We start from the raw sequence: 12580 nt of genomic DNA, 5'->3' as shown, positions 1-12580 counted from the left end.
AGGGGGTGCCTCCCCCAGGGATTGCCTCCTGGAGGGCCCCGTCTCCGCTGCTGCCGTGCGCAGGGGCACAGCGGCCACCGCATGGGGGGACCCCAATCCTGTCTGTCCACTGCCCTCCCCACCCATGTTTTCTCTGCTCGTCAGGGATACCCCTCGCCCACGGTGAGCATGGGGCCACTGTGATCTGAGACAGCCCTCATCTTGCCCCTCTGAGCACTCCCTGCCACTTCTCAGATCCCCACTGGGGTACACGATGCTCCCAAAACCCTGTTCCTAGGGGGCTGGATCTGGGCATCTTCACAGCATTGGATCTGCCCTGGCATCATCTCCACCTGGGGCAGAGGGGTCCAAGCCTCGCCTGTGGTGGGTTTCTGCCATCTCCCATGGGCATCCGGTCTGAGTCCAGCCCCTGGTCACCCCAAGAGACTCAGCCAGGGTCTGACCAAGCCCACCAGCTTCATTTGAGGCCCTGCCTCCTGCCAGCTCTGCACCATCACCATCAGCCCTTCCTTCGTCCTTTCCTCAGGGCAACCCACCTCTCCAGTTTTGCATTAACACTGTTCCCCCTTATTTTTATCCCCTGCCATCACTGGATTTATCCAATTTTCTTCCCCCTAGCCCATTCCCTCCTCCAGGGAAGGCACCACAGTTATAGCCTGGCCACTGACTGGCGCCATGGGGAAGTCAGTAAAGGCTGTGGCAGCTGGAGGTGATATTTAAGAGGCACGTGTGAGCCTGCAGACCCTTCCTCTTGGACACCTTTCATTTTGTCATTCCTTCACCACAGTTGACACAAGGCTGATCCAGCTTCCCAGCCATTGCTGTGCTTAATGCACTTGCTCACGCTGTCTCTCCAGCAGTATTTGCTCAGGTATGTACCATGTGCAGCATCACCCTTTGGACTTTGAGCCCTGTTCTCCTTCACCGCCTTCCCTGAATGACCGGCACCTCTATTAGGTGTTTGCAAGCCCAACCCCAGAGGTGAGCTTACAAAGCAAGGCCTGGCCCCTTTGAAGAGGCTGGCAGCGTTCCCAGGGACGTCGGCAGGGTCAGAAGCCCATTTCCCGGGAACAAATCAGAGCTAGAGCCAAACCCATTTCCGCTGCGAATCATTCATCCGCTGGAGTATGGGGCCACGCTTTGATAATTCACGGCAGCGTGCACATCTGTGGGGAGGGTCAGAAAATAGGTGGGGGCTGTGTGATGCTCCCGGGGTTGATGAATGAGGCAGGAATGGTTTGGCTGAGCTTTTCAGGGAGGGATGGGCTGGGAATTGCTCTGGGAAGACCATGGTGGCCGTCACTGCTTGTGGGGTAGGGGAGAGGCTGCAGAACATATGTGGAGCTGTGCCCTGGCATGTGAAGAGCTGCAGGCTTTTCCCTGGGAGCCAACACTGTATCTCACTTTTCAGTGTGATTTATTTAGTTTCAGTGAGGGGACCAGCCCAGACTGATTTACAATTAGGCTGCACATCTACATTTCCAGGGCAGATGCTGGTCTGCTCTGTTAAACAACTTTCTGACCAAAAGGCCCTGTAAGAATAAGGGAGCTGGAGCCAACAAGGAGCAGAGCTGGATGTTAAGCAGAAATCATTAGGATATTTTTAATTTGGCCCCAAAATGAAACAGGGAATGGTCTTTATGCACAGGAAATGGGACACCACTTCAAAAAGAACAAAAAAAAAAAACAAAACAGGCAGCAAGTCAGGAGCATACAAGGAACATCTGGAAGAAGGCTCCTGGTGTGGAAAGGCTGCAGGACTTGGCATGTTTGTGCACACCTTGCTTCAAAAATTCCAGTAAAAGAACCTGAATTTCCTTTTAAATGAAACTTGTATTTGTAGATGCAGGGTCAGCAGCCCACTTTTTTCTCTGTTTTTCTGCTTTTGCTTTCATCTGAGTGATTTTTCTTGTGCATTTATCCATCATTTTGAAATATTTAAAGCCTCCCTCAGCTGTCACCTCAGTAAACTTGCTTTAATGCTGGCCAAATTAGAAAACTGCTAGGAAAAAAAAACAAAAGGAAAAAAAAAAGTGAAAATATTGCTCACAGTGGGGAAAGTTAGGTTCTAGCAGAACAGGAACCCTACTTTTGAACATACATCCATTGTACGAAGGCTCCACTTTTTTACCTAAGGTGGGTTAGTTAAGTGGATAAAAGAATAAAAAGGAAGTCCAGTACATTAAAGTACCATAATTTTAGGTCTCTGCCATTGTGACCATGCAGAAATTCTGTAAAGTAGATTTTAAAATTTAATTACACTCACTGAGACAGAAAGCAAAGGTGACTGTAACTGAATATAAAATGGGCAGCAGAGCCGAATCACGAGCAATCTCCTACAGGAACATTTCTCAGGAAAGAACAGAGAGCTGCAAGGAGCTCAGAGCAATCTGGTCCAGGAAACGTGGCAATTGCTTACAAGTAAGTAGCACAGCCCTAATCCTAATGCATGCCATGATAGCTGGTCACTGCTGATACAAGTATATAGCGTTAGTTTTGCCTGAGGAAAGAAAAAATATTTATATTGCCCTATTTTTTAAATAACAAGGGTTAATACCTTAGGTGAAGAGCTGACAGCAGGGTGCTGATTTCATCTCAGCACCTGGGGAGAGGGGTAAGAGATTTGGTGCAGCCCTGCATCATACCCTGGCACCGAAGCTTGGGACAAGTGTCACAGGGTGGTGTGAGGATGTGTAGGTAGTGGAAGGCTTTGATCATTAAGGGCTGTGAGCAAGCTGCAGCTAATGGGAGCTCTGGGTGATTGCAGCTCAGGTGCTGCTGCTGTCTCTCTCCAAGCTGGGGCTGGCAGCTGGGAGGAATCTGTCACTCCCTTTGGTTTGGGTTTTGTTGTGTTACCAGTGAGAGAAAGAGAAGGGATTTTTTTCTTGCAGCCCAGCACATCACTGTGGCTGTGCCTTGACAGTGTGTGAGCTCCCAAACACAACCACCACGGCTGCCTTTGATATAAAATCATCAGGCACCGACCCTTCCTTTCCCCCCAAATACAAGACATCTTCAGGAATCTGAAAAATGTGGGGATTTGTCTCTGTTCGTAGAAAGAGGGGGGAAATAACGCAGTGGGGCATGTGAAGCAGGGGAAGGTGATGGGAAATGGGCTGACATTCAGTCACAGGAGCCTCGTCCCACATGGCCATGTCCCTCTTCCCACGCTCGCCAGGGGTGCTGCCGCCACCCCCTGCTTTGCCCCAAATCCATTTCCAATCTACTAGGGGCATTTTTAAAAGCCTACGTGGCAATTTGGCGTGGAGGTGTGGCTTCATGCCCCGCCCAGGAGAAGGGAACAGCACTGGCTGCTGAGGGGAATGTGTTTACATGTGTATGTGTGCTGTGTATAGGGATTTTTTTACAGGTGGAGGATGGGATGGCCACACTGAGCCTCGTGGATGGGCTGGTGGTGCCAGCTCTTGCAGGCTGCATCAATGGCTTTGCCATGACACATGTCTCTGAAGTGAGTGCCTGCTCCAGAGGAGGGATTTGATCATCATTTCCGAGGATGAGGCATCATGTACCCTGCTCCTGGCAACATCGGGTTGCCTTAGCTACGTGAGTCATGGTAACAAAGCACAGCAGCCATGCAGGCACTGCCAGCAGCAGCCCATGTTTTAAGGTCAAGGATAAGGATGGAGAGGGATCACACTAAGGAAAAACGCAAAAAAAAAGGGTTTTTCTCAATTTAACTGTGCAGCAACTTTCCCCACATGCCCATTGGTTGGACCTGCTGGCCTTTTTGTGGGATTTAGCCGTGCATTTATCCTGCTGAGGTTTCCAGCTGGCCCCAACATTGCATCTCCCTCCCAAAAGATGCAGGAGCTCAAGCTGCAGCTATCAGCCATTGCAGGGTACTGGCAATCCTGCAGCTGTCTTGGGTTTATTCCCATTGTCCCTCTGTAATCCTGGAGCTGTGCATCTCCTCTCCCAGGGGTCTGTCCCTGGAGAAGAACGCCTAATTTTGCCAGCTTTAATGCAGGCTTCTCAGCAGCAGAGGGAAGTGGAGATTGAAGGCTGTAAAATTGCTTTTATTATAATGATTTCAACATGACATCTGTAGGGGAAAAAGCTGGTTTACAGGACTGACATTGTAATCCTGGCAGCTGAAGTCGATTAGTAACAGAGAAACATATGGTCTTGCATTGTAAATTGCTGCCCTCCATGTTTACCTTAGGGTGTAGCTGTATCCACAGGCACTTTTAGCTGGAGCTCACTATAGTGACCACTGGGTCTCCTAGGAAACTTCTACTCAAAAAACCCTAAATAGCTGTAAACTAAAAGTGAGGGTTGTTACTGGGGAAGGTCTGTGATGAGTGGAGATTTTTCATGTTTTTCCCATTTTATTCCATTTTTTCACATCTTTATACTCCTTAAAATGTTTGGGGTTTGGGTTTTTTTGGTTTTTTTTATTAGACTGTTCCAGAGTATATCTGGGAAGTTTTTGGTTATAGTTCCTTATTATTCCTTCAGAAATGTCTTGGGACAAACTGGTGCCATTGGGCCCCTCCAAACTCCTCTGGTGGGTGCCAGTCCCTCTGCAGGCAGCAGCTCCTGGAAGGGTGTGGAGCACATCAGGGCCAGCTGCCCATAATGGAGATGCCCCATGAGGGGGCTCAGTCTCCCTTGGGGGTGTTCAGGTCTTTCCATAAATGCAGAGGGAGCTCAGGTAAGTCGCTCCAAGATGGCAAAGCTCAGGTGAAGAAGCTCTTCTCTTAGGGGCAGTTCACTTGGAAAGGTCTCAGCCATGGGGAGGAAGGCCACCAAGGCTGTTTGTTAGGTGATTACAGTAAATGATATGCAGCAGGGATGGAGCTTCTGGGTTAATTTAAACAAGGGCAGCAGAGGAAGCCTCTTTGCTCAATCTGTGAGATTCTTTTTTTTTTGTACCATACACAATCCATGGATTAATCAGCAATAGCACGTAGCCCAGCTTGCTCAATTTACTAATATTTATATCTGACTAAGACTCTTTTTTCCTGAGAAGCTTGAAATGTCTCATCCCACTGACTCAGTGTGTTACCATTACATGTTGTAAACTGCTGCAGACAGTCATGGAGCAGTTGTGAGGGGCTGGGAAGAAAAGATGTCATTTCCCGTAAGCCAGTCCTTGGCTGTGCTCGGCAGCAGACAGCCAAATAAGGGTGGGAATGTGCCAAATCAAACCTGCTTAGGAGGACTCCAGGCCCTTAAGTTCTATACTGGGATTAAAAACTGGGGGGAGAGGGGCTGTTTTGCTCTCTCTTCCCAGCAGCCTGGGCATGACTGCGTGTGTCGTGTGTTCCCCACTCTGGGACAATGTGTACATGTCTAGTCTGGTTACTAAAAATAAAAATGAGAAAAGAAGTCTTGTGTTATCTGGTCTTTTGAGGTGTTTGTCCCCCTCCTAACACATGTATCTTTGAGCCTCTTGGTCCAATTTCAAGCCCATTTGGCAGAAGTACAACAGGTAGAGAGTTGCTGCAAGGTCCTTGTGTAGCTTGACCTGGCTTGGAGGAGCCTGGATGCATCTTCATGCAGGTGAGGAAGGTGTTGACCCCACAGGCTGGGTTTGGTCCAGGACTGCTGTTTAGATGCTGGTAGACCTCGATACAGCCGGTTCTCACAATCATCTTCACAAAGCAGCTTGCTGAGCATCATGGTGGATCCATGAATACCCTGAGATGTCAGTGGGGAGGAGAGAGTCCCATAGCCTGGCTGCCGTGGGACCCACGGTGACTCAGTACTTCCACTTCTGCCAAGGGACTGGAAAGCCCAGCCAGTGGCTTGCCAAGCACTGCCCTGAACTATGAGGTAATTTACTGACCCCTCTGAATGCCATCAACATTTTCCCATGTCCAGTGAGCTCAGGAGATGGTTTACACTACAGCTCAGAATTTTAAAATGATGGGACATTCCCCCGCTGAAGCATTCAACTTCCCATACCAAGTCTGTTGGGACAAATATTTGGGATATCTTTATTTTTCAGCAGCAGTAACAAACGTCTGAGACCTCAGCCTGGGCTGACACTGATGAGCTCTTTGCATAGGAAGGCCCTGGTGGTTTCAGCTCATGCCATTCAGCCTGACATTGCCTGCCTGCTGCCAGCCAGATTTTATTACCCTGCTGTGCTACAGCAGTGGCTTTTAACAGAGATTGCAAAGGGCCAAGCCTTGCAGAAAATGCTGACATAGATACTGAAGGTCACTGCTCCACATTACCTGTCCTTTCGAAGTCTGCCAAGATCCGGGAAGTGACTGTTACCCGGCTTTGTCCCGTCTTTATGCGTGTGTGGAGGCTGTGGCAGGTCCAGCGCTGACAAGTGCCGGGATATCCTGTGGCACACAGGCGTCAGCGTGACCTGTGTCCTCACGTGGCTGTCCTGACAGCACAGGATTGAGCTCCCAGCTCGGCGCATCCTCCTGCCCCCACATTCGGATTTTTGTCTATTTTTTTTTTAAACTGTGTATAAACTTTTAGAGTAAACACTGAAAAGGATCACAGGACTGCCTAACCACAACATGAGCAAACTTTAGGGAGTTGGGGGGAATATAAGGTCATGGTACTGTCCAGCTCTGGGATGTTTCCTGTCTCCAGGAGGGCTGGGAAGCCATCACAAACTCCTCCAGTGCATCATTCCCAGCAGTGGCCAGGGCTGGGCTGTGGGAAGTAGCTGAAGGGGAAAGAGCATCCCTTCCCTCCTGGACAGCTGGGGTGTGTGTGGCAGGCCAGGTGGTAGAGCTAATACTGTGTTTCACCTTGTGCTTTGGCTGCCAATTTTTCTTTCTGAAGCCAGGACGCTGCACTGTGGCAGGTGTGAAGGGAAGCGGATTGATGAGGGTTTAGGATTTTTTTCTGTCTGTCCTCTCCCAAGGCTTTTACCTCCTTGCCAGTGTTTCCACTGCTGTGATCTTTACCTGCTACCATTACCCTGCTGCTCCCCCACTAAACCTGTGCCCAGGGCCAGGTCTCTGCTGGTGCAGCCAGTGGGAGCTGAGGATGCCCTGTTGCCTGGCTGGCAGTGCTCAGGAAGGCTGGAGGAAATGGGTGTCTGATATGGTGGATTAAAATGCCAAAAATACTCTCTAGGCATCAGCTTCAGGTCTTTCAGTAAAATCTGAAAGCCATGGGAGATCCTAAAACCATGGGATAGAATGGGGAACAGGAATCAGCAATGTGTATATTTCCAGTTCTGACTGGTTTTCCCAGGTCTAACCTGTTGCTGATTTGTTTCCCCACTCCAACCACCAAATAAAAGGGTTTGGGGTGAGTTCAGCAGTCCTGAGCTGTGGACGTCAGTGCTTATAAACTCCATGTGCCTCCCAATTTGTACCTGTCCTTTTCCTCGTGGCTCATGCAGTGGGGGATAGCAGCAGTCTGCTTGCTCCTCAAGTTAGTATTTGCCAATGGGGCTAAAATGTAAAAGTCAAACTTTCTTCTTTCCTGCTGGTTACTCAGCCCACCTCATGCTCAAACACCTGGCCCCACCTGGGCAAATATTTGCAATGAGTAGCTCACGGCGTGTCCCACCATGCTGAGAGCTGGGGCTGGGGCTGGGCAAGCATCAGTGATGCTGTCATTCTCCTCCTGGTGGCCCCTGTGCCGCTTGGCTGAGCCGGGAGGTGTGAAAGGGAAATCCTAAGCCTTAAAAAGCTGAGGATTGGATATTTCTTTTCTGCTCTGTTAGAGAAACTACAATTTGGTGGCAGGGAGAAATGGGTTTGAAGAAACCTCCGTGTGTTTTGTGGAGGGAGCAAAAAGGCAGCGTTTTAGGAGATGGGTTTGAGCCTGGTGGCCTGGTGGCCCAGGGCAGTGTGGGAGCCCAGTGACTGCAGCCTTTACGAGTGGAAAAAAAGATGAAGCGAGAAAGTTTGTGATAAAGCAGGGAGGCAGTTAAGAGGAGGAAATGAGGGTGCTTGGCACTTAACCTTGGCCAGGCTCTGCTCCCAGGGACAAGCCAAAAATAGATTTCCCTGGAGGCAGGACAGCCAGCACCCAGGGTAAAGCTCCTGAATGATGAGCTAGGGGGAGGCAGTCATGGCACAGAGGATCAAGAGGGAGCAGGACAGAGATGTTATGCTCAGCCAAGAGCATTCTGCTGCTTTACTGTGGGCAGCTTTGTTCTCCATTCCCAGGGGTTTTCCCTGGAACCCGGATCCCATACTTTCTCCTTTGCACGTCCTCTGTCAGCTCCGTGGGGCTCTCCAGTGTCTGGTACAGCTGCAGGGGGGGAAGTTATTTGCATTGATCTGAAAACTCAGGACCTTTCTAATGCTGTGTGATAGCTTAAAACACAGAAACCCCTTTCCTGTGGGGTAATCACTGAGAGCTGGCTGGGGCAAATATCACAAAAGTTTAGCTATTAATCCCAAATTACCGGTGTCCTTTAGAAGAGGGGTCTTTTCTTCCGCCAAGGACGGTGGCCTTGACTGCCGTTTACCACCCACGATGGGTTTATCTGAGCTTCTCTGGAGGTGTTGTAACCAGGGTTGCTACAGCAGGGATAAACTGCTTTAAATTCCTTGTTTCCTCAGTCCATTTATCGACTATCAGACATTTGAAGTGTGGAGCCATGCTCGCCTTTGGAGCCCGGAAATTACCTCCAAACGGAGCAAAACGAGTTAACAGGCTTGGCAGGCAGCCAGGATGACTAAGTCATTCTTCCAGCCTTACTGGAGCAGGAGTCAGGCATGGAACCGGACACATTTCCCATAATTGGAAAGCCTTGGTCAGAACTGCAGGATCCGTGGCTGCAGCAGAAGCCCTGGTGGGCTGTGAGTGGGGGGAGGGGCCACGGGCAGGGCAGCTCCAGAAGGGAGGTGCGTGGCCGTGACTGTGCCTGCTATGCAAGAGCAGTAAGCAAAGGACACAAATAGCAAATCACACATTTGGCCAAAATACTGGAAAACGAGGCTGGAGTTTCCAACACAGACACTGCCAGCCCCCTGTCATTGCCAAGGCCTTCTAAAAGCCTGTTTGGACTCCCACAGGCACATCTCCAGCCTTAACTTTCCTCATGAGACCTTGAAGTGAGAAGCTATGTGAGAGCAGGAGGAAAAATGTTTGATTTCAGTGAGTTCATCTCCTTTCTTCCTGTCATGAAGGACAGGACTTATCTGTGGCCACTCCAGCAATGTGTGACAACAGCCGAGCATGCTGTGGGAGCCGTGTGGGTGCTGCAGCACCCACAGCTCATTTAACCACCCATTTAACCACCCTGTCAGCACCACCTGGCCCATGGCACCACTGAAACCCATCATCACCACTGGATGCTGCCGGGAAATGGGCACTGGAAGAAGAAAAGCAGCACCCCCTGGGCTGGTGCCCTGGGCGGAGGTGTCCATGGCACTGGGATTTTTGGCTCTGGCTGGCCTCTGAGCACACTTCTTTGCAGCACACTCAGCCTACAGCCTCTCCCACGGCTGATAAAGAGCTCGACCTTTATCTTTGGTGACTCACAGCTGCTCCTGTTTCACTTGCCTGTCAAGGGCTGGTTGCCTCCTCCATGGGCAAACTCTTTGAGTGTTGACCAGGGGCAGGGGAAGCACAACCACACCTGCACCCAGAAATCCCCTTTAGCCACAGCTATTCCACCACTTATGGCCCTTTGGTGCCTCACTCGCTGCATCTGCTGCTCCTCTCACGGTGTGAAGCCAGGCTGTAATGATGATGGCTGCTCACAGATGAGGATGAGGATGGCCTGCCCCAAGGGAAGGGCAGCTGCTCAGCGCTGCTGGCACCCAGCACCCTGTTCCCCAGCCTGAACTGCAGGAAGGCGGGTTTATTTTCATTCTCCACAAGCAGTTGCTGCATGTCATCTTGGATCAAGTGATTTCTCATCCAGCAGTAATGAGGGAAGAAAGGAGGAAAAGGCCTTCATCTCGTGAGAAAGCTGGGTACTGGGATGGAGAAGCAGCTGTCCCCGTGGGAGCAGACTGCATTTCTCTGGGAGATAACAGGTTGTGGGTCACTGTAAAAGAGTCCCCTCCACAAACCAGGCTGTGATGGATGATTGCTGGGCAATGAGCTTTTGTCAAGCGTCTGGGACCCCAGGGCAAAGGAAGTGGGAAGGCAGGGAGGAGGTTTGTGCTTGTAGGGGGCTGGCAGGGAGCCTGCAGCAGAATCTTAGCCCCGACCTTCAAAGGGAGGAGGCTGCTGGCTCAGTGCTGACTGTCCCAGCTCCCACCCGGGTGTTTAAAAGGGCAGGTTCTTCTCCCTGGGTAAAGGCGACCTTGTTCTCCCATCTGGCATGGGGCTAGGGCGGCTGGCCGGCAGCAGGGGTGACTCAGCCTGCCCACACAGCAGCAGCCAGCCAGCTCCAGCTATATCTGCCAGCAGGTGAACTGATCCTTGCTCACAAGGCCCTTGGACCTTGCCCCCTTTCCCTTTTCTTCCCTTTTCTTTTGCCCTTGCCCTCCGTGGAGCCACACTCTGAGAAGTGGCCATAGGGCAGCCCTGGCCACCTGCCTGCCTGCAGCCGCTGGTCTGTGGGCACCGATGGCCTTGGGCAGCCCGGCCATGCCCAGCCAGCAGCTCGGTGGTCCTGGGGCCACCTGGCCCTGCAAGCCAAGGGCAAGCCTGGCAGCAGTGGTTGGGGCAGAGGGAGCGCTGAGGGCGCAGTGCAGCCGCAGAGCCACCAGCTTTTTGTCTTAATGATTTTTTATCTCTGTCAAGAGGAAGTCATAAAGCGATTACGTTTTATTGAAACACGATGAGGAAGGACATCCCAGCACATGGAACCAAGTCAAGGCCAAAGCTCCGGCTTCCTGGCTGCCAGAGAGAGCAATAAAACAGAGAGACTCAGCTGGCATCTAGGGCCCTGCAATTATCCCTGCTTCCCAAGGCAGATTTCTACCATGTGCCTCCATTTTTCCCTCTCCAGTCATGCTTTAGGACAGACAGACAAGGTGGTGTCTACAGGAAAAATGAACACGTGAGCTGGGTGGGTCAGTCCCACCTTGGTGCTCACTGCGTGGGGTCATAGGGAAGGTGTTCCTATCACAGGGCAGCTGCCAACTGCTTGGCATCTAATAAAAAAATGAAATAAAATAAAATAAAATGAAATAAAATAAAATAAAATATAAAACCAGCTCCCAATTGTGGCTCTGCTTTAGCTTTCAGACACTCATCCCATCCCTGCAGCTCCTCCTGCCAACAAGCACCCACTACTATATCCAGGAGGCGTTTCTGGCTGGTGCAGTATGTGGGGAGGGCTTGGTTTGGCTTCGGAGGGCTTTTTGGGGTTGGGTTTTTGTTGGTTTTTTTTGTTTTGTTTTAAGCTATTTGCTGCCCCTTTGATCTGCTGGCTCTGACACAAAAGAAAAAAAAAAGAAAAATGAAAAAAAAAAAAAAAGAAAAGCTGATTGCAGCTTGCCTGGGGGTGCGGGGGGAAGATCTACAACTGCCAGCAGCATGGCTGGGAGGCATCTGGCTTCCATCCCGCGCAGTCAGCCCCCATGAAGCCCTCCCAGCCCAGGGGGATGAGGGAGGAGCCCCCCGAAAACACTACTGCACCCCATACCCAGAGATCTCCCTTTGTGCCACTGACAAACTCGAAGGGGGTCGGTCCCCCCTCCCCTGCACCACCACCCCCTTTAATTAAAAATTGAAATCATGTAATTGCCTCTTCATTAAAGCCAATTAAAGCCCGGCTGACAAGGGAGGAGGCGGCACATTTTGCAACTTGCCGCGGAGATGAGAAAGCGCACACCGCAATTACGGTGTCTGTTTGCTCTGCCTTCCCCCAACGTCTTCATCAGGGCTGGCTTTGAAATCGGACCCGCAGTGGGATGGTGCTGGCGGGTGCCTCGCACCCAGCAAACCCCGCGTACTGGTCGGGCTGGGTGCCGGGAGAGGCTGCCGCACATCGCGGTGGGAAAGGGAGGTCGGGCTGCCTCCTCTCCTTCCTCTGTCTCCTCTGTCTCCTCCTGCCCGGCACCCGCAGAGGACGCCAGGTGTGGAGGAAGGAGATGCTCAGGGGGATGAGGGGTGGAGAACAAGACTGAGGGGCAGCATTCCTTGTGCCAAGCTGTGCCAGGGGCTTGCTGGAGCTGGATGACTACTGCAGCTCTGTATTTTGGTCTCCATGTCCCAGGGATGTTTCAAAGTCATGGCCGGCTCTTTGCCAGGGCCAGGAGCACCCACAAAGGTGATCCCCACTGCTGCTTGGTTTGGGAATGGTGCTGACCTCACGCTGCGAGGTGGGGTGAATGTTCAGAGTGCTGCTCCTTCGCTGTCCCCAGCCATAACAGCAATCAGTTCCCAGGGGTTCTGTCCCAGGGTATTTATTTGCAGCCTCTTCGGCCTCACTGGGGGAAAGGGACCGAAACACCTGTTCCCCAGAAGGCACAAGATAAAGCTGGGAGTGGAGGGAATGAGGGCTCTGTCCCCTCTTCTCCTTGGCTGGGAGATCCCAACACCAGCCAAACCATCTTTGTGACCGCAGGAGTTTCCAGCCAAAGCAGCTCCGCCAAGTCTCCGAGTGCAGAGCAGAACACCCGTGGAATGCTGCAGTGCTGCTGCTCCAGATGCCGGCTCCGTGATTTACCCTCGTGCTGCGCGCCTCTGAAACGCCTGAGCAAGCAGCCCTTGCAAA

This window comes from Corvus brachyrhynchos, unplaced genomic scaffold, assembly GCF_000691975.1.
Source record: "Corvus brachyrhynchos isolate BGI_N302 unplaced genomic scaffold, ASM69197v1 scaffold62, whole genome shotgun sequence".
In the NCBI taxonomy this organism is placed as follows: Eukaryota; Metazoa; Chordata; class Aves; order Passeriformes; family Corvidae; genus Corvus; species Corvus brachyrhynchos.
This window is presented reverse-complemented; position numbering follows the sequence as displayed.